This window comes from Condylura cristata, unplaced genomic scaffold, assembly GCF_000260355.1.
Source record: "Condylura cristata isolate star-nosed mole 26May11 unplaced genomic scaffold, ConCri1.0 scaffold00028, whole genome shotgun sequence".
Taxonomy (NCBI): Eukaryota; Metazoa; Chordata; class Mammalia; order Eulipotyphla; family Talpidae; genus Condylura; species Condylura cristata.
This window is the reverse complement of record NW_004567129.1, coordinates 27130667-27152099: the sequence shown is the minus strand read 5'-3', so window position 1 is coordinate 27152099 and position 21433 is coordinate 27130667. Positions and strand designations below refer to the sequence as shown.

At 49.8% G+C, this 21433-nt stretch overlaps 1 protein-coding gene across 2 annotated transcripts in view; it reads right to left on the bottom strand.

The window, feature by feature from the left end:
* SIPA1L3 (signal-induced proliferation-associated 1 like 3) overlaps positions 1 to 21433 on the bottom strand; it is a 168984-nt gene that overhangs the window by 130318 nt on the left and 17233 nt on the right. The window lies entirely within an intron of this gene.

Here is a 21433-nt window from a genome sequence, read left to right as displayed (position 1 = left end):
CCGCTCTTCACTGGGGAGCCCCCAACCAACGGCACCAGTCCAGTGTTCCACGGCGCGTGCTCTTCATACAACATGGCCTCTCCAGGCAAACCAACGCCTCTGGCTTATCAGAGTGCTTATCAGAAGTCAAACGTGTGCTGAACCTGCAGGACAAACTGGCTGGGCAGGTTGTAGCAGAATCCTGACTTCTGGTCCCCAAACACCCGTTCTCCTTTTTTCCTTTATTTGAACTCTGGCATTTCAGCCTGGTACACAGCTGACTTGGACGGAGACTACATTTCCCAGCTCCCCTTGTAGCCACTTAGCCCAGCCCAAGGGATGCGAGTAGAAGGGGTGCATGGGCCCTGTGGACTAGGCCTCTGAATCTAGGGGTGTGGAAACTACCTCTTTACTTTCACTATTCTGAGGAAATTCAGAATTTTCTTCAACTACGAACATACGCAATGACAGTAGTTTTCATAATCATTGTGAATATCATCGATAGAAATCACAGGCATTTTTATCTATTCTTAAAAACATCTCAAAAGAACATGTATGCCCTTTAGTGCTTTGAAATTATTAGGCCTGTTACTGGGTTTTACCATGATAGATCACAGATCTGTTACCTTCATATTCCAAAAAAAAAAATGCTATTTCAACACAATTAGTTCATGTTATAATCCCATGTATTTCATGTATTAAAAAGTCAAAAGTTCCACGGCAGACAAAGGTTTAACAGCTTTACTCGGTTTAACTTCATGCAACGCTCCAACCCGCAATGCCACCGAGAAGGCCATTAGCAACTTTTCTTCCCCACACCAGATTGTGGTGATGGCTGTACGACCTGTGAACGCACTGAAACCACTGAAGTGTGCATTTTATGAACTGCCTTTCCAGAAACTGACTCCTGCCTTATGACAAGGAGAGGCATGCTCTCCTCTCACATCTTCCCTTAATATGGCTGTAATGCACAAGAGATGGTCATTGTGGACCATGCCGGAGAGGGTCCCATCCCAGGGATGGGGAGCAACGATGGCAGGGGCCTGGGGACCCCAACACTGTAGAGTGACCTCATCAACCCCGGGTTGCTCACTCTCAAATTATTTCATACGAGAGAAAAACCAATTGTTCTCTCATTTATACCACTATTATTCAGGTCTGTTATAGCAGCTAAATCTTGACTAATACTTGCCATCTTAAAATGTAAAGCATTTTTGCTTTACTCAATCACTGCTAAAAGCTAACTCTTCCATGAGATGCACCCCCACATCCTCAGGTGTTCCCATTCCTGACTCCTGCGGGAGGCGCATTCGTCACCTTTGTTGTCACACCAGTTTGGTGACCTCTTCACTCTGTATAGGGAGGCTTAGCAGACAGCAGACTACGACATTAGGAGAAGAGAGAAAGACCCAGAAAATCACTGCCAACTGCAGGCTTCTTGATGGACGGCAGAGATTGCGTCAGCCATGTGGGGCAGCTCCTTGGAAGTATTCGATAACCAAGCGTCAAAACATCTGACGTCAGCTTCCAACTCCCTAGCCTCCACAGATACAAGAGGGCTAAAGGCTAGTTAAAGACAGATGTTAATCTGTTGACATGACAAAGTTTTTATGTTAGGAGACACACCATTCAACAGGCCCCAAGACTCCAAAGGAAGGTCAGTTTGGACTTCAATACCAACAGGCATATAAGAATGCAGAAGCATGCATCTAGTTGAATATACTAGTAAAACTTTTCCCTTTGAAAATGCCTCCCTGGTGGCACAAGGGTTGAATACAACACTATTCAACTATCCACTGCCACTGCAGCACGAGTTTGATTCCCAGCCAGGGTGCAGAGACCCACATGACGCAGCAGACCTCTCCTGTCTCCCCCTGCTCCCCTCAGAAGTGTACTTCATCCATCTGCCTGTTCTGTTCCCCACTCTGTCTCTGGTGCGTCCTCTCATCTACCCACCCACCCCTGCACCTCTGGCCTATACACCGGTTCTATATGCACAAATAAATCAATCTTTAAAAAAAAGAAAAAGAAAATGCACTGCCAGAGTTTTTTAAACTTTGGGCCAGTCATTGTTCCCTGCTCCAGCTTAATGACATGATAACCCTAATTTTAAATGAATAAAACCTTTCATTCCACTTTAACCATACACATTTAATAAAGCTTTTTTAAGCATCTAGTATGTACTGGGGGTACAATGGGAGGAAAGAAAACAGGCCCAGACTCGCTCTCCTGGGATGCACAGCCCAGTGAAGACAGACATGAAACATGAAGGCAGGCAGAATGTGTAATTAAATATTATGGTAACTGCTCTGAAGGTTTGCCAGGCGAGAAGAACAGGGGCCCAGTTTAGGCTCAGGATCGTTCACGAGGGCCTCCTGGAAGACCTGATGTTAAAGCCACAATCTAAGGGATGAGAAGGCGAGTAGAGAACAGTCACTGGGGAAGGACATATCACGGGCAGGGAAGAGCACACGCAGAGGGACTGAGGTGGAGGGAAAGCTCATCTCAGACACCTCGGGGTGAAGCCGGCAGCGGCTGCATCACCGGACACCCCATGGGCCACAGATGGGGTCTCCGAACATGACTGTAAGTACGGGAGTATATTAGCAGGCAATGGCTACTCGTTCCCTGCTGGCATTCACTGCCTCTTTTCCCACAAAGCACCTTATTTTCACTTGGGGACCAGGTGTCACCCAATTTGGGGCCATGAGACATCAGTGGGCTCCAGTACAGACACGGGTGTAACTAAGCCCTCGAGGCCGGCTGCCATTCCGGGCCACAGTGATAGTAAAACTTGTGCACTTGACCTAAGCTGGCCCAGGGTGAACTGTAGAACTTCTGTAAAATTTCCTATAAGGGCGGTGGGGGTCCTCTTCTTCCATTCCACTTGAGATCAGAGTTGTTATAATCATCTTATACCTTTGAGAGAACAACCAAGTTGGGGCAAACTGGTATATCTAGATTTGGGCTCTGTCTCAGGTTGACACAATGCTGCTCAAACTCAGAAATTCGGAATGGCAGTGAGGACAGAGCACCTTGTGTTAGTCTTGACCAGCCCCATTCAGCCACACCTCCGTTTGGGCTGATGCAGTGACTCTTGGCCGAGAGGCCCCAGGTAGCCCCGAGGGTCACAAGATTAAAGGGTTGGGATGGTCAGCGCCACCCCCGCCCCTTGCACCAGAGACAGAGCTAACCTCAGGGGACAATCATTTCGCAACTTCCCACAGAAGGAAAACTCCACAGAAGCCTCTAAGCAGTGCGGCTGGGAGTGCCTCCAGGCTACACACAGGTGGGGGCGCACAGGAGAGGGTGAAGCCTGTGCCTCCCCCCAGACCTGGCAGGTGCGTCTCCTCCATTTGGCTATTCTTGGGCCATATTCTTTGTAATCAACTGGTAAATGGCAGCAAAGTGTTTGCCTGAGTTCCGTGAGTTGTTCTGGCAAATAATCAATCCTGAAGAGGAGGGTTCTGGGAGCTCCCACTTTACAGCCAGTTAGTCAGGGTGCGCGGGCAGCTGGGACTTGCCTCCCTCCTGAGTCAAGAACCTGACTGCCCCAGTGCGCGAGTGGGGCTATCAGTGCTTGTCTCCTATGCTGAGGCAACTTGTGTCCCCCAAAATTCATGTGTTGAGGTCCTAACCTTCAGTGCCTCAGTCACAACGGTGACCTTGTTGGGGACAGGGCCGCAGGTGTAACCAACTGCGTGAGGATGAGGCTCCGCACCCTGTGTGACTGGTGACTCATAAGAAGGCGAAATGTGGACACAGGCGCAGGTACGGCGGACACCACGTGAAAATGAAGGCAGCGGTTGGAGCGCTGCACCCACCAGTCAAGGAACCCCCCCAAACTGCCAGCAAACTACCAGGCGCCAGGAGAGGGGTGTGGGGCAGACTCTCCCTCACAGCCCCCGCCAGGAACCAGCCCTGCTCACCATGACCCTGGACTTCTAGCCTCTAGCACTGTGGGACAATGCAGTTCTATGGATTAAGCAGCCCCAGCTCTAGCAAACTACAACCGCAAAGAGGAAACTGAGGCCCAGCCGGCTACGGTCACAGGCACCGAATTCCCAGCACTGCGTCTGTCTGCTTGCAGGCTGTTTCTAGCACCAAGCTGTTCTGCAGGACTGCTCCACCACCTACCCTGGGGTCTAGAAGAGTGGTGAGGCCCCACGTGCACCTGTTCCCCACCTGCAGGACTGACCCCCACCCCCCTGCCCGAGCAGGTGATGACGAGAAGCATCACTGCAGGAGGGGCCGCCTCTGGAGCAGAGGGCCCGGGAAACACAGGAGGAGGTGGAGTCAGGTCAGAGCCAGCCGCCTGCCCGGGACGGCCAGCCTCTCCCGCAGCAGACTGCAGAACAGCACTGGCTCCAGATGGGCAAAACCCAGGAGGCGGGCCTCTGGCAGGAGTCACGCGGGAAACACACAAATGCACCTGCACCAGATTGGCAATCCGTGACCCAGCCCCCTCCCAGCCGGTCGCGCAGCAAGCTCCCACAGTGCTGCGCGCGGCGCAGGGAGCTCTGTCCAAACCTGTCCTCGACACCGTGGGCTACGGGCTGCAAAGCGTCCCCGGCTGAGCCCTAGCAGGTGGCACATGCAGCTGGCAGCTGGGAGAGGCTGAACCTGCTAGTTGCCTGCAACGCTCACTCCTCCCCTGGAGGTACTTTTCAAACAGATCAGCGTTTCTGGACCAGCACTGCAGTGGGCAGCATTAAAATCCAAGTGGAACTGAAAACCAATTAGCACCTATTTTGGGAAAAACAGGGAGCGGTGGGTCACACAGCAGGGTAGTCGGGGACTCTGTCTGTGTCTACGCCACATGCACGAGCAGAAGGGGTGCAAGGCTGGCCCGGCCATGCCGGAGCAGGGGCTGAGTCACAGCCTGCTGCTCCAAAGGGCACATCTCCCAGGCACCCCCACACATAGAGCAGACATGGGCAGGGGCTGGGGGCGGGGGGCAGGAGGTGGCAACATCCAGAAGACACAGTGCAAGGTGGGCCATGCTCACCACGCACGCCAGCACTGGAGAGACAGGGCCCACTGCAGGGGAGGGCCGCGGCCTCTGGGGTCACCCAGCGCATCTGAAGGCGCTGACCTGAGAGGGCGCACCAGCTGTTTCGGAACGCGGCGCGAGGATTCAGGAGTGAGGACTCAAGACCGCAGCATGGAGTTGGGTGGAGGCAGTCGTTATTGGTTCCCTCAGCTTTCTGTGGCACAAAGTTACAAAGAAATAGGAATCTAAATGCTTAAACAAAAGCCCCTGAGAAATGTAAGAACAAGATCATAATCACTTTGAGGAACACACACACACTTCTTTCCAGGAGTAAAACCTAAATGCCAAAAATAAGGCAAGAAAATTATGAATCACAGAAATCAAAAGTTAGCAAGTCAGTTTTAAAAGCTTATATAAAACTTTTACCAGAAAGCAGATGAGATCCATGGACTGTTCATGAAAAGAGATCCTATGTTAACACACACAAAAATCTCAAATTCGCCCAAAGAGTTTTGCTATCATAATACTTTGACCCTATCCAAGTGTACTCAAACTGAAAATGAACAACAATTTTGGAAAAGGATAAAAAGAAGCTAACACTACAGCTTTCAACCTCGTCCCATGTCAGTTACGGGGAGGGGGGGTCCCCGTCCTAATGTCCAGGCCCAAGCCCCAGAGGACGTGATTCTACTGAGCTGCTATCTTCTTTTTCCAAGTGTCCCAAGTCTACTACTGATCATTTTAGATGTAGCAGTGTTGTGGCTAGGATTTTAAAAAGAGGGCTTCTCCTGTAAGAACCACCTGCTGAAATTTTGGGTAAAGAAGTATGACGGATAATACAGTCTTCAGAATAATAGGTAGGTGGGCAGGTGAAGTCAGAATATGAGTAAGCCGGGTCACGACGAGATAGTATGTTCTGTTTGCACTTGCTTGCAACTGCTCCTAATTTGAAACATGTAAAAAGCAATTTAAATGTTCCCCATTGCAACATACATGCAGCTGGGATTACACACGAGAGCTGCAAATGTCTGCATCTCTCTGCGTCTACTTCAAGTCAAACAGGAAATCTGAAGTCAAAACTGCCAACCTCCAGCATGGCAAAATGAGGAGCTTGGAAAAGTCTTCCTCCCCAAATACAATACACTAAAACTGGACCGAACTGTTCAACACAGCCGTCTGTGGCTCTGGAAATCAGCCAGAGGATTATAACCACCAAAACAATTTTAAGGAAACTTCAAGCACGAACAGAGGCGCATGCAGCATGGCCTGGCTGCCCACACAGGCACCGCTGCCGGCAGCACCAGCGCGCCACAGTGCTGCAGCTCCACCGAAGCAGTCGCCATGAAAACCTCACTGCTGGAGGGAACTGACTTGTCTGGAGCAAAGCAAGGAAAACCTTATGCTCCTGAGCACTGCTGAGAGTGCTGAGCAGGAGCATTCCCACAGTGGGGGGTGGGGGGCCAGCATCGCAGGGGACTGTGGCTACCGGCCCGCCCACTGGCCGGAAACTGAAGGGGCAGGTCCAGAGAAGCAATCCATGGGCCTGAGCTCGGGGAACTTGCACAAAGCCCTGCTGGTCTGGAGGAAAGTACATCTACACAGGGACACACGCTCCATGGAGAGCTCCAGCCGCTCCATATCCCACCGCACCCCAGACGCCAGGCGGGAGCCAGTGAGGCCAACTCAGGCCCTGGGACCCTCACACAGACCTGCTGACAGATGGTGGGGGCCTGGCTGGCTCAAGGGTGTTCGGCGCCGAGAGCGCTAACTGACCACTTAACCACACTGAACCAAAAACAGCCTCTAGCAACTTGCAGCTCAAAATTAAAAGCAGCAGCTTCTAAAAAAGAGCACAGGCATTTCCATTCCATAGGAAGAGAGACACCAAAGAATCACTCCCAAAGTCATTAAACAAAACACATACTAGTGAAATTGGCAGCAGTGGTGTGCAGTGGGAGGAACTGGAATAGAGTTGTGAGATCATCTAAAACATGCAGTTTTCAACACAAAAAATCATGAAACAGAGAAATTGTAATGTGTGACCCATACTCAGGAAAAGCATAAGTTAACAGAAATTGTCTTTGAGAGGGCCCAGAAGTTGGTCCTAACAAAGCTACTAGAAGTATGTCTGCAAGCTAAAAGAAAGACAATAAATCATTTTTTCAAAGAGGAAATTCTTAAGTTGATCATTTCAATAAGGTGAAGTGAAAAAGTTCTGAGAGGGGTTCATCAAGATCTCAAAGAGCAGAAGAAAAAACAGTGAGCTACACACCAAACTTATCCAACCTGAAAGGGGGGTAAAGCGGGAACAGAATAAAAAGCAAAGGCTCTCAGAGACATGTGGGATACCATTAAGGTATCAACATGGAAGTCCCAGCGGGGAGAACATCTGATAAAATGAAGGTCAAGAACATCTCAGATTCAGTGGAAAACACTAGTTGACACATCCACGAAGCCCCATAAACTCTGCACAGGACAAACCAAACGTGACCCACACTGAGCTAGAACACGGGCAGGCAAGGGACGAAGGCAAGGAGGCAGTCTGGAAAGGCCCAGAAAAGCTGCGTAGTGAGCACAGGGAGCTTCTGCGTAACCAACAGCTCCCTTCCCACCAAAACAGGCATTTCCGGGAACTCACCCTGAGGCCGTCTGAGGGTGGGCTTCTCTTCGTGGGAAGATTTCCATTAAGCAATTCAATTTCTTGTTAGTTCTATCAGGATGATATATTCAAAATGTTGAAAGAAAAAAAAAAGCCTATCAAACAAAATCACCCTTCAAAAATAAAAACAAAAAGGTATTTGCAACAGCTAAGAGAAGTTGCTGTACCAGAGTCCGTTTGCAGGCAGCACTACAGGAAGCCTTCAGCTGAGAGGGGGGGACACACTCAGCTCCAGTCGGCAAGAAGAAATGAAGGACAGAAAAGACAGCTGCACAGTAAATACAAAGGAGCCCAAGAATATCTTATTTTTCTTTTCTTCTCTTGACTGATTTTAAAAATGTAAATTTTCACAAAACAATTACAGAAGTGTATAACACAAAATGCACCTGACAATAAAAATAAGAGAGGGAGAAGGAAACAGGGCTACATCAGAGCCCACTTTCTCTATGCAATTAGAACGATATTCTAGTATTAAATCTGAAATAGATCATGTTTTACGTCAGATGGATATGGGAACCCCTAGAGACCAAATACTAAAAAAGACCTAATAAGAAACTTAAAATCTTCCCTCAAAGAAAAGTCCAACCTGAGTAGCTTAATTGGTGAATTCTACGAAATGCTTAAAGAAGAAACAGGATCAATCCTTCATAAATCTTTTAAAAATATATAGGAAGGGTTACTTCCTAACTTACACTATAAAGTCAGTAGTCCCTAACATAGAAACCAGAAAGAGAGATACTAAGGGAAAAGACTATATAACGACGTGACTCATTAATATACACAAAAAATCATTAACAAAAATAAGCAAGCAAATCCAGCAAAGCAACATAACCGAGAAGGAGTTAGGCGGCAAGGTTGGTTTGGCAAGGTTGGTTTAGCGTCTGTTAATCAGTAGCGGCGCATATTAACGGAGGAGGAAATGGAAAGCACAGGGTGGCTCTGTACACCGCACAGCACAGCAAAAGCACTCGACAAAATCTAATCCCTATTCATTAAAAACAAAAGCAAACAACTCCCAACAACCAGAAATAGAAGGAAATTTCTTCAACTGGATCAAGAGTTTTCATTTTTAAAAATCAGTGTCCTGGATACTGAATGGGGAAAGACTAACGCCCCCTGTGAGGGGAGCGCGCAGAAACAACAGTTCCCTGTCACCATTTCAGGTCAGCGTTGTCCTACAGGTTCTCACCCATTCAATAAAGGCAAAGCAGATTTTAAATTAAAGGCAGTCAGATTGAGAAGGAAAAAGCAAAGCCGTTTCTATCATCTGCTGATAATGATCAGGTATTTTAGAAACTTACTTATGGGGTCGTTTGTTGCACATTAACACACTCCAAGTCATAGGATACCAAGAAATGGACGCAAAAGTTAACTGCATTGTCTATCTATTGGCAGTGAAACCAGGAAATGAAATTAAGAAAACAATTCCATCCACAAAAGCATTACAGAGAATAAAATACACAGGAATAAATTTAACACAAAGTAAAACTGTCTACTGAAACTGCAAAACAAGCCTGAGAGAAATGAAGGAAAATCAAAATAAATGGAAAAGCAGTTTGTGTTCGTTGACTAAGGATTACTGTTAATACAGCAGCTCGCACCGAACTGATGCAGGTCCGACAAGCTGTCAGATCCCAGTCAGCTTTTGTGCAGAAATGTATCATCACCATTTACAAAAAAATGCAAAGGACCCCCAACAACCAAAACAATTTTGAATAAGAGAAAATGACTTATGCCTCCCAGTTTCTAAACCAGCGACAGAACAGCAGCAACGCGGGCAGCATGGCGCTGCAGACAGACCTTCAGGTCAGTGCTCAGGACTGAGCGGCCAGAAATACTTAACAGTCCACTGGTTTTCAGCCAAAGTGCTAACGCGACTCAGTAGTGGCAATACGGCCTATTTTTGACAAATGGACAACTGGATAGTCGCGCACAGAGGTAAGTGTAGACCCCTAACACCTCACAAAATACACAAAAATCTTATCAGAGTGAATTTAAGCCTGCAGTTAACACTGTTGAACTTCTAGGAGAAAATTAAGAAAGGGTCTTTGGGACACTGTATCAGGCAACAAAGGCAACAAATTCTAACACATGACACAAAAACGCAGGAGCCTAAAAGCAAAAACTGATAAAAGGGACTGCTCCAAAATGAAAACCATGTTCACTTTAGAAGACACTGTTAGGAAACAAAAGAGCCAAGTCTCAGGTTGGGGGAAAACATTAGCAAATGATGTACCTGAGAGTGACTGTTCTCTACAACACATAAAAAAACACAGTAAGATGATTAATGAGCAGAAGATTGAAAGAGCCATTTCGCCGAAGATGCCCGCATGGCTGATGATCCACGAGAAGATGAGGAATCATCAATTAGGGAAAAGGAATGAAAACCACAAGCAGACACCGCTGCACCCACTGGGGGGGGTTCGAACTGCACATGTCTGTGGGGAGACAGAAAAGCAGAACCCAAATGCACTGCTAGCCGGGCTGTAAAATGGTGCAGACACTTGGGAAAGCCACTTGGCAGCAAGTCCACTGCTGGTAGAAATAAAAACATCCACACAGAGACTCGTACATGAATGTCCGTAACGGTGTCACTCATAACAGCCCAACACTGGAGATGATCCAAGTATCCACCCATGATAAGCAAGACGCGGTGCACCCATACAAGAGGACAGTACTGAGCAGTACCAAGGAATGGACTCCTGGACGCGCCCCTACAAGGGGACCTCAAAAACATGGTAAGTGACAGAAGTCAGGTGCAAGGTGCTGTATTTCAATGAAGGTAGTGAAAATGGTTTATCACTTAGAAAGAATGACTCACAGGAAATGACACATCATAAGGCACAGGGGGAGTGAACTGGGTTAGGGGGAGGAAGGAGCCACAGAGCGGTGGCTAAGTGATGCTGTATTTGCTCTGGAGGGCAGGTCAGGGGCAGCTAGGGAAACAATGTTGGTGACAATGGCCCAGCCATGACTGTGGCCAGCTCAGGCTCTTCAAACCCACACTACCACTGTAGGAAGAGCTCCCTGCTCCACACAGGCTCTCCTAACAGGGCTACCGAGCACGGGGACCGAGCCTGGGATCCCGGCCGGCACCCTATCCACCAGGCTCACCCACCAGCAACCACTGTAATTCCCAGGACGAAGGTAACCACCACTTACTCCCTTATCATCAGTGTCAACCAGAACAAAATTGTACGTTTCCTCCCTTCAGGGTGACATAAAGCTATGTGTTTCCCACAATTTCTCTTATTGGACCCTTGTGACAGTGAGGTGGGTGGCATGTTCTCCCAGGAGTTCGGGGTACAGAGCAGAAATGCAGTTTCCCAGAACCCCCACACACACCCCATCAGTTACGGCTGTAGCTGTCATCCCGTGGGTCAATGACACGCGCAGCAGCAACGGGGTCAGGTCTACACAGGTCACTTGAGAGATGATGTCCAATTCCCCGGCCTCCCCTTGTGCATACGCGAACCTGTTCCAGATGGTGGGCCTGAGTCCCTGAATTACGGTAAAGGGCAGAGAGCCACCACCCACCTAGGAGGAACATGGGTATTAATGCAAAGTAACTGTAGTCTTTAAGCCACTGAGAAATTAGGCTACTTTTCACAGCAGCACAATCTAGCCTATCCTCACTAAGTCGTACCCTTTGAGTTCATCTTTAAAAAAAAAAAAAAAAGATATATTTATTCGTACAGAAATGGAGTACAGGCCAGAGATGCGGAGGGTGAGAGGATTCACCAGAGACAGAGTGGGGAGCAGAACAGGCAGATCGATGAAGTACACTGCTGAGGGGAGCAGCGGGCGGGTCAGGAGAGGTCTGCCGCGCCATGTGGATCTCCTCCGGGGCGGGCGGCGGGGATCGAACTCATGTGGAAGTGGCTTAAGCTTCTTTGTGCTGTGCTTTTAACCCGCTGCGCCATCAGGGAGGGCCTGAGTTCATCTTTTTACTAGAAAATTAACTGACACAGATGAATTAAAAGATCTGTTCAAAACCAAGAGGTAGTCTGTCTGAACTTAGAACAGAATTTAGGTCTGTCTGATTTCAGCACTCTTAAAAGCTGTCAACTTAATCGCTACCCTGGGTTCCCTCTTAATCCACTTGATAAACTTTTCCTGAATGGCTACTTTATGCCAGGCACTGTTAGTTCAGAGGCTGAGGGGTGTTACACCACACCAAGAATAATGACAAACATTTAATGAGCGTTTAATACGGGCCAGGTGCCAACTGCAAAGAATGTCTTCTAGATTAAACTTTTTTTCCTAGTAAATTGCATCTTTGGCTTTTAATACCCAAGCTTCATGTAGCATATAGAGTCCTTGGTATGGTTTCACTTAATTTTTGCGTGAAAACAAGTTATTCTCTAAAAAACTCAATACAACACTTTAAACAAAATAATGAGCACAAAACGTCTCCAGGCTCCATCTCTGTGGGAATCAGAACCACACGTGGCCTCGGCGCGCACAGGGGACACAAGCTGAGACGCTGGCGGCAGGGAGCCGTGTGAAGGCAGCTGTTTTTCAGCACCATGTCAACTGTTTATCGATCAGAAAGGGATGCACTGAGCATTTTATACGCTCTCAGGACAGTCTGTTATCTCTAAGAGGTGCGCTGGCTATGCCAGCTGAGCATGAGACACAGCAGAGACTTGCCAGGGCTACTGACATAGGTGCCGGCCTCTGGGCCTTCAGACCCTGCCCTGTCCAACCAGGACACAGGGGCCGCAGGTGCACTCCTGGGGCCAGGCTAGGCTACACGCCAGGGCAGAATCCACAGAGCCAGGAAGTGAGATAAACTGGTCTGCAAAGGTGGTGGTGGCGATGGCGAGCCTGTCAACCCTTTCTGTAATCTACCTAACGCGGAAATTCCTGCTCCATAAGACCATAAGTGCTCACGACTCTTGCAGGGTATAGTCTTCAGGTTTAGATATTACTTACACCCAGGGGTGCACGGGGACTTCCAAAGAACTCAGAAGCACAAAGTGAAAATGTTCAGACCTCAGCTTCCACAAGACCCCTACACACTGAACCAGCCCGCTTTCTCAAATGCCCATTCCCCACCTGCATCTTGCTGGGGTGGTGGTGGGTAGATATAACCAAACAACACAAAATGTCAAATACTGGGTTTCAAGGAAGTGATTTTTAATGAACAATAAAACTCCTTAAGCTCCAGACATGCCTGTTATTTCTTGACGTATCTATCTTTCTGTTAATGGTAAAAATGAAACTTTGTGGGCTCTCCCTGATGGCTCAACAGGTTAAAGCACCACATTATGAAGCTCTCCAAAGCCAATGCAGCATGAGTTAGATCCCCAGCCAGGGAGTGACCCACATGGCGTGGCAGACCTCTCCTGACCAGCCCGCTGCTCCCCTCAGCAGTATACTTTGTCGATCTGCCTGTTCTGCTCTCGATTCTGTTTTTGGTGAATCCTCTCACCACCCCTGAACCTCTGGCCTATACCCCAGTTCTGTAAGCATAAATAAATCTTTAAAAAAAAAAAAGGAGAGAAAGAAAGAAAGAAAGGAAAAAAACTTTATAAACAGGATTTATAAACAGGATATTCTGGTCCATGCCAGGGTAACCTAAATTCTGAACAGTCAAAGCAATACAGGTTAGTCACCTTGATCTGCTGAAATGGATGGCTTTGCTCTAAGACCACCAGAGGAGAGTGAAAGCTTATTCTAACCATATCATAAAATACTTCAGTTCAAGTAAATTTTCATCTTATGTTACAAAATTTGTACTATTTTCCCTCTTCCAAGAAAAATTTGACGTCACTATAAAATTATTCTGGACTTCAGCTTTACAATGTGCAAGGACGGATGGGCTTATCAAAATTGTTTTGTGGTGACACAAACAGGAATACGTGGTGAGCGTCAATGTAAATCGGAGGGATCGTGGGCAACTGCGGCCGTGGTTCCCGGCGGCTGCGCTACGGGAGATCAGCTTGGGTACGGTGTGAGTGTGTGAGAGGGAGAGACTTCAGACAATGGCAAACCTAACGTGTGCCTGGAGTTAGAGCCATCAGTCCGCTTCTCCCCCCCACCCCTGCCCCACGCACACACACGCAGCTCTCAGGGGCCTGAAAAGCAAAGTGGCTGCGAGACAGCACTTCAAAGGGGATTTTCTGGCCCGATGGGTCAATTCAAAAGATTCCCTTTCACTCAAGTAAAATGGTTGTGGCCCTTCTTTCACCTCTAAACAAATGTGGGTACACACACACACGTGAGAGGAGCATTCTCCATAAATTACCTCAGACTAAGTCAGTGACTAATTACGCTCTCAAACAGTTTTCACCATTATCAAAATTCCTTTTCAAGTACTGACGTTGCTCGGAGTCTGAAGCAACATTTCAACACGATCTACACATCCAGCTCTTTCCAAACACGGGCTGAAGCACTATGCTAACAAAGCTCAAGAGGCAACCAAATTTCTCCTAAAACACAAAGTGATGAGCCAGGCTTATGAACCAAGGCAGGAAAGGGATGACTTCCCCGAGAAGATCCAGGCCCTGCTTTTATTCACTTGAGCCCACTTTGTGGCTAAGGCCACAGGCTGGGCAGAGCCTTGCTGGTTAAAGAGAGGCTTAACCCTTCGGGCAGAGGCCTTCCCAGCAGCGCTAGGCTTATGCCTCAAACTCAGCGTCCCTAGTAGCGTGAAAACACCCCTTTTCCTGCAGCTGTGACTAGAGATGTGCATTACTTTCTGAGCTGCCTGGCCTGACCTGTGAGCCCCCCCCCCCTCCTGGAAGGGGCACAAGGGTTTGGATGGTCTTGAGGGTCCCACTCTGAACCACAGCGTGTTCCACAAGGTCGGGAGCCTTTTTGTTCTTTTTTATTCCTGTTTCTCAAGCATGCACAGGAGCACTGATTTCTTAAATAGAAACCTACTCTGCCAACAAAGCACTGTTATGATAATATACCAAAACTGTAAAGAAATAAACATTTCAGTCATTTCCATGAGTGTTCGACTAGCAATGGTTTGCCTCCCCCTTTCCATGAACTGGTTCTTATTTCTCACCACTCCAGCCGTCAGTGGGTGTTTCTGAAGAACAATGGAAGTGTTCTCTCAATCACAGCATAATTACAGAAATCAGAAAGTGACAGTGACATGATCCTGTTATCTTAGGTGTGTAAACCACTGTATAATTTATAGTGTCTACTACTATCCCCTTCCGTTTTCCAGTTCACTACACACCCAGTTACTGCTAGTGCTCTACATCCGGAAGGGCCCAGAGAATGGACAGGCTGGACGACGCAAGAATAGTTCCCACAAGGAAAACCCAGAAGTGGCTGGGCCAGCAAACCAGCGGAGAGATGGTCACCTGCTACACCTGTCCAAACGGACGCCCCTGGAGCGAAGCCAGAAAACCCCAACTGTTCACAAGACTGCCGGTTCCCAGGCAGAGTTCAGAGTCACTGTCTGGGGCTGGGTGTGGCCGAGCAGCACAGGAGTGCCTGGAGATGGGGGGCCCGCCCTGGCGCCCACTCTCGCTGCATCCCCGGACACTGGGGACGGGGCAGACCTGGACTCCTGCTGGCAGGGCTTGAAGTTCTACGGGGCAACGGACCTGCTTACATGGATGGAGAGATGCAGCGCTCGCCAGGGAGAGCGCGGCTGGACAAGCTCTGTGAGGGAGGAGAGGCAGGTCGCTACGTGACCACCGTGGTCAGTCAGCTATCCTGGTGTGATCGGGCACTCGCCAGCGCTGCGCTGAGCCCAGACATCTGGGAGCTCCTCAACTTCCGCAACCATCCAAACCTCAGACAGTAAACACACACGCAGCAAATGAGCCCCATCCGCCTGTCATTCTGCCTGCTACGCAGACGTAGAAACCAAGGCCTCACGAGGCAGTTACTCACTTGGCAGAGATCTCAGGCTCACTGCTGGTGGAGCCAGGTCAGTTCTAGGCTCTTTGTTCCCAAGGCCTTGTTTAAACTAGAGAGCACCATCCGGCCCAGGAAGGAAAAAGGACGATGATGGTGAGGATGACTAAAACTTCCTGAGCACTCTCCGAGAGCTTCCTGTGTAGCTGGCTCACGGCAACTCGCTTCGCATTTACTGACTTAATGCCCTTAGTAGCCCTCTGAGGTAGAAATCTTTATCATCCTCATTGTACAGGTGAGGAAGCTTAGGCCCTCGTGAGGAGCATCTGCACCATGAAGCTGTCTGCAGCCTCTGCAGCGCGAGTTCGATCCCCGGCCAGGGAGGGGACCCACATGGGTTCAACAGACCTCTCCTGTCTCCCTGTTGCTCCCCTCAGCAGTGGATTTCAGTAGATCTGCCTGTTCTGCTCCTCACTGTCTGCAGTGAATCCTCTCACCCCCTGCACCTCTGGCTTGGACCCCAGATCTTGTATGCATAAGTAACTCCAAAAAAAAGGAAGCAAAGCTCATAGAGCTGGCAAGTGGTTTAACTTTGAATTCTGATCATCTGGCCCATGTTCTTAGCCACAAGGAGATGATGTTTCACACCTAGAGAGGAAATGATGTCCCAGGCCAGGAGAGCAAAGTGGGGCCTCCTTTTATGAGGTGTGTGCGTCACTCTTTCTGTCCGTCTGGCCACAGCTCAATGAGACAAGAAGTAGCCACGTGGCCAAAGATGGGCCAATCAGACCCCATGTCCTGGAATGAAGACAGTCAAGGCTGGGAACTGGAGACCCCATCCCCCCAAAAGGTGAGAGTTAAAAGACATCCCTGTGTGCAGAAACTAGAGAGGGGCGGAAATGAAAGGAGAGGCCAGGGTGGGAAGGGGCCTACCGGTGCTGACCGATCCCGAGGTCGCAGTGTCAAGGTGGCACCTTAGACTTCTCTTGGGTTGGGGGAATCTGACAAGGCTTCTGGTATTCTCTAGCAAAAGAACCCAGGCTCAGAACTTCCTACCTGGCTCCCTCACCAACACCTGCCACTCTCACGTGTCCTCTCCTCACTGCCCTCTGGCCACACTGGCCCTGTACTGCTTGGACACGCTGCGCAGCTCCTCCCCTGGGACCTGCTTTTGCTGTCTGGGATCCTCTTCCTCCAGGGACTCCATGGCTGCTCGTTATCTTTCAGGGCGAGACCACAGGCCACCTCTGTCACATTACCTCAGCTAAAACAGTGGCCTCCGACCCTCTACCTGTCCCTGACCTACTTTCTTCACAGCACATCCTGATCCTTAAATGGTCCATGGTCTATTTGCTAGTGGGCACCGACCCTCTTGCAGGTCAGCTCCAGAGTGTGGGGACCGTGGTTGTCCTGAGTCCTGCACCAGTCTGAGCGCTTGCGGGCCTTATCGGGTATTCAGGAAATACCCGAGGACGATATCTAACCTCCACTCTCTAAGTGCATTTCCTGGATGCTTTAACACTGCCCTGGAATTAGAAAAAGGAGCATCAGAAAAAGGAACAGTGACTCACGCTTATTCGAGCGCTTACTGTATGCCAACCACGACTCAAAGCACTCGACACAGATCATTTAATCATGACAGAAACCTAGGGTAAGGGCTGTTATTACTCCATTCTGCAGAAAATGGATCTAAGGCCCAAGGAGGTGAGGCCCCTACTCCGCCAGAAGGAGGCAAAGCCATGGTATGAAGGGGACTATCAGGTCTCCTCATATCCAGACCCAGACTGGGCAGCCAGGCCCGCACCAAGCCCGGGCTGCGCAGCTGCTGTAGCTGCAATGCTGCACCCCATCTTTCTATTAACTATCAGCCCCCGAATGTTATCCACTGCTGCTTGTACTCAAGTTGGCACCCCTGATGCCAGCTTCTGCCCTGGTTAGTCTTGGAAGTGCGGGGCAACAGGGCCGGGAACCGGCCTACAACATACAGCTGAAGCAAGGCGCACTCAGGGACGAATATTAGTGGACAAAAGGGAGATCTGGCAAGAACCTGCAGGGAAAACTGCTGCAAATACTCAGCCCACCAGAACTAAGGGGGCTGGTTACTAAGTAAATCCACAGCGAGCCTCCCTGCAGGACACGGACAGTCAAGTCAGCTCTTGGTGTTTGCTTCCTTTGAGTGGGGATATTACCAATCCGCTTCCACGAGCGAGGGCAGAAGCCTGAAAATTAGACATTAAAACACTAAGACCAGGGCTCGCTCACACCCCGCTTCCCCAGGCAATGGAAAGGGCGGGTTACTTCATCAACTCTGTAGGGACATCTGCTCAACGGCTGGCAGGGGTGGGCGGACGGTGGGTTCAAGATCTGTATTCCGCGCTTCACACCAAATTCCAGGTGTTGGTTGTAAAAAATGAAGTCATAAAACAATCAGGAAGAGCATGGATCTATCTCTTCTTAAAGGTCAAAGCTTAAAAGCAAGAAAGAGCTCAGTGTGTTTAATAACAAAAAACATTCCAAGGTAACAAGGATCTAGGAATACAAAGTTGGGCACACAGCAAAATGATTCCCTTCTGCAATATGACATAACTCCCCCCACAAATCAGGGAGTAATGCAAATAATCCCTTGAAAAAGGGGCAACTAACAAGGAAACTGACATGGCTAATTAACCAGATCCCAGGAGAGGAGTCAGCAATAAAAATGGCAAGTCTTTAAAAATATTTATATACTTTGTTTCAGTAATTGCAACTGCAAGACTTTGTCTTAAGGAAAACCTAGGACCGAACAAAGGTTTTTGTGTGAGAGATGTTAGAGTTATAATAATGGAAACTAGAGACAGCCCAGTAAGTCCAACAACAGGGCACTGACAGGATGGAACACTGTGAAGTCATTAGGAAGAATGTGGCCAGCCCTGGCCTCTGGCCGCGGGCGACTCTCCAGGACGGATTAGGCCAAGCGTGAGCTGCACAGAGCGCACCGGGGTGTGACGCCGGTGCCCTCGCGCATGCGTGCTGCAATCAACAGCGACCTATGCGCGCAACCCTGACACATGAATACAATGACGTGTGCGCCGAAGGACCACCACCACCATCTCATGGATGGGGGAACTGAGGCCCCGAGCCCAAGTCAGGGCACAGCAAACCCGGGGTTTGAAGCCAGGGAGCAGGGTTCTGGAGTCCAGGCTCTCGACGAACCATCACTGCTCACAGCAAGTCCCGAAAGGGCACACTCAGGGTCCCCTGGGTGCCTGACGGGAAGGGGGGCCTGCTTTACCTGGCTGTTCTAGAACCAGTGTGTGGCTTCTGCTTTCCATCTGTAACCAGTTTTCCATCTGCAACGATTTTTTTAATAGTATATATATTTTTAATTAATTAATTAAAGAAAACCAATATAAAATCTTTGCCAAACAATGCAAATGCAAGTAGGAGTGGGAAATGGTTGGTATCTGTCGGTGTCAATCCAGGGTGCTTGGTGAGCAGAGGCAGAACCAAAGCCTTGGCCGCCTTTCTGACAAGCCTCAGGCCTCTCTAGAGGACCCCGGAGAAAGCCACCCAGCTGGTAGAGCCCCTCACACGCCCCCGGGGGAGAGCGCACCCTTCCCTGCAGAGCACCAGGGAAGATAAGGAGGCGCAATCAGGGAAGCAGGCTCCACAGCTCAAAGTCCGGGGCCCATGTCCACCCTGCCTGGTCCGTGTCAAGTTACTCATGTGTCAGCAACCACACTCTGCTTTCTGCCCTGTAGTGAGCACTGCAGGGTAAGGTGATCGGACCTGGTTGCATGGGCCGGCAGAAGGGCCACACTGTGGAGGGAGCCCCTCCTGCTCCCGTGGCGGGCTGCACGCTTGGGGCCTCCTGGGCACAGGCTGTGTCAACATCATGAACTAACAGCTGTGGCTGCAGTGAGCAAGAAAGGGGGAGCAAGGTCACCCTGCAGCTCTGGCTCCCCAGGTTCCAAGGCCCCAGCGGGCTGTGAGACAAGGATCAAGGGTTTCACTTCTCTGGGCTTCAGTTTCCTCAACTGCAAAACAAGGATTAAGAATCCATGCAGTGAGAATTAAGCAAAACATATAATTAGCCCATGCTGAAGGAGGCCTGGGCCGTCATTACCGTCACCTTGGCCACTCCCTTTGGGCCACACACTTCTCTGAAGTGCTGGCTGGAGCAGCCAGCCTGGTCGGACACCCCTCTCTCCAAGGCGGGTGGACTCCCTCATGGCCCCACCTCCCCTCCCACCTCCTCCATCTGTCCTCCTCAAAGTAGCCAGAGGGCAGGAGAGATGGCGCTCAGAATAAAGGCCAAGTCCCACGCCAGGCTGGCCCTGACACCAAACTCACCCCTGCCTCCGCACCCGCTCCTGCTTTCCTGCTGCCAGGGAGCCTCTTCCAGGCCTTCCCAAGGTGGCCCCTTCGGACCTTCCAGTCTCAGCTGACGTGTCACTTCCCCAGTGACACTCCCCCGCAACACCCACATATCCAGCCTCCCACGGTCCTCTCCACCTTCCAGGTGTGTTCCGCTCACCATTATTCTGCTTTAATGAGTTCCCAGCATTATTCATCCCCGCCTGCAACTGCCATACCCATCTGCTTGCTGGGTTATCATCTGTGGACTTCAACCTGAATGTACAGGCCGCTGGGATGGGCTTCTCAGGCCGTGCCGAATGAGGAAGCCAGTGCCTGAAGGAATGAGTGAATGCTACACGGTAACATCAAATTCTCTCCTCCCCACTCGGGCCCCCCACACCCCCTGCTCCCCAGAGAGTATATAGTGTAATCTCTGGAAGGGAAAAAAGCCCTTAGGTAGGGTGCAAAATAATAACTGATCCCAAGGCACCCACGTGATTTCGACCTGCTAGTGCTAAAGAATTTATGACCCGCCGCAGTGGCTGGGGGCCAAGCTCATGCCTGGCCAGGCTACTAGGACTGGCCTTCCTGGTCACTGTTCTTCCCAGGAACGGAGTTTCAGATCTGAGCAATTCATGTGCTCAAAAACCCCTTGCCCCAAACATAAAGGTTTAGTCCCCAGGTACAGAGTGAGATGGCCCCAGAAGCCACCAGGTGGCAAATACATGGGTATGAAAATGCATGGGCATGAAAGTGAGAAGACAAAAGTGGCAGTGTCAACAGTTCAGCGTCTCGTCCCCAGCTGCGCTCACGGGCACACCTGGCCAAAGGTGAGGCTGCAGCCGAGGCGCCCACACAATGAAATGACTGAGACGGCTTATCTGTTTATTCTCAATTCTAAGAAAGGGCGGGAGCGGCAGCAGAAACCCGTAAATATGAAATGAATGAACACACAAACAAAAGCAGAAGGAAAACAAAGATTTGATTCACCAAAGGAAAATTGCCAGCAGAATGAGAAACCACCAGCCAATTGTTCAATACTCATTTCTAATGTAAATAGAAGTTCAAAAGCGGCAGTACCCTCAGGATAACTGAATAATAGATGAGGGAGGTTTCTCTCTAGAGGAATACTCCAGATAATAAATGAAGAGGACAGAATTACAATGTCATGAGTTTTGCACATCCCAAATGAAAGCATGGGTGTAGGCTGCGTCGGCCGGTCACGACACCAAGTCGCGTGGACCACGGGCTTCCCCGCCTCCGAGGGCGCACATGCGGGCATCGGCGGGGACTCTCCCCCCACCTCCCAACCGTGTGCGCATCTCAAACCTGAATCTGACCCAGCCCCTAAACCTAACGACCCCCTCACTGGAGATGCAGGGACAGAAGAAAGGTTAGCCACCAGCCGCGGGACACCACCGGCCAGGCCCCAGCCATGGGACATGCAGGCGCAAGTGCCAGGCTTCTCTCAACAAACACCTTTACAGGGGTGAGGTGGTGAGGGGGCGGGCAGGGTGGGGCCACAGGTGGCATGAGACCAGCAGGTGGGTGAACCCAACCCAGCAGTGGGCCTCGTTGGGTCCTGAGGAGGACACGTCCATTCTGAGAAGGAATTCCAGAGAAGACGAGAAACACAG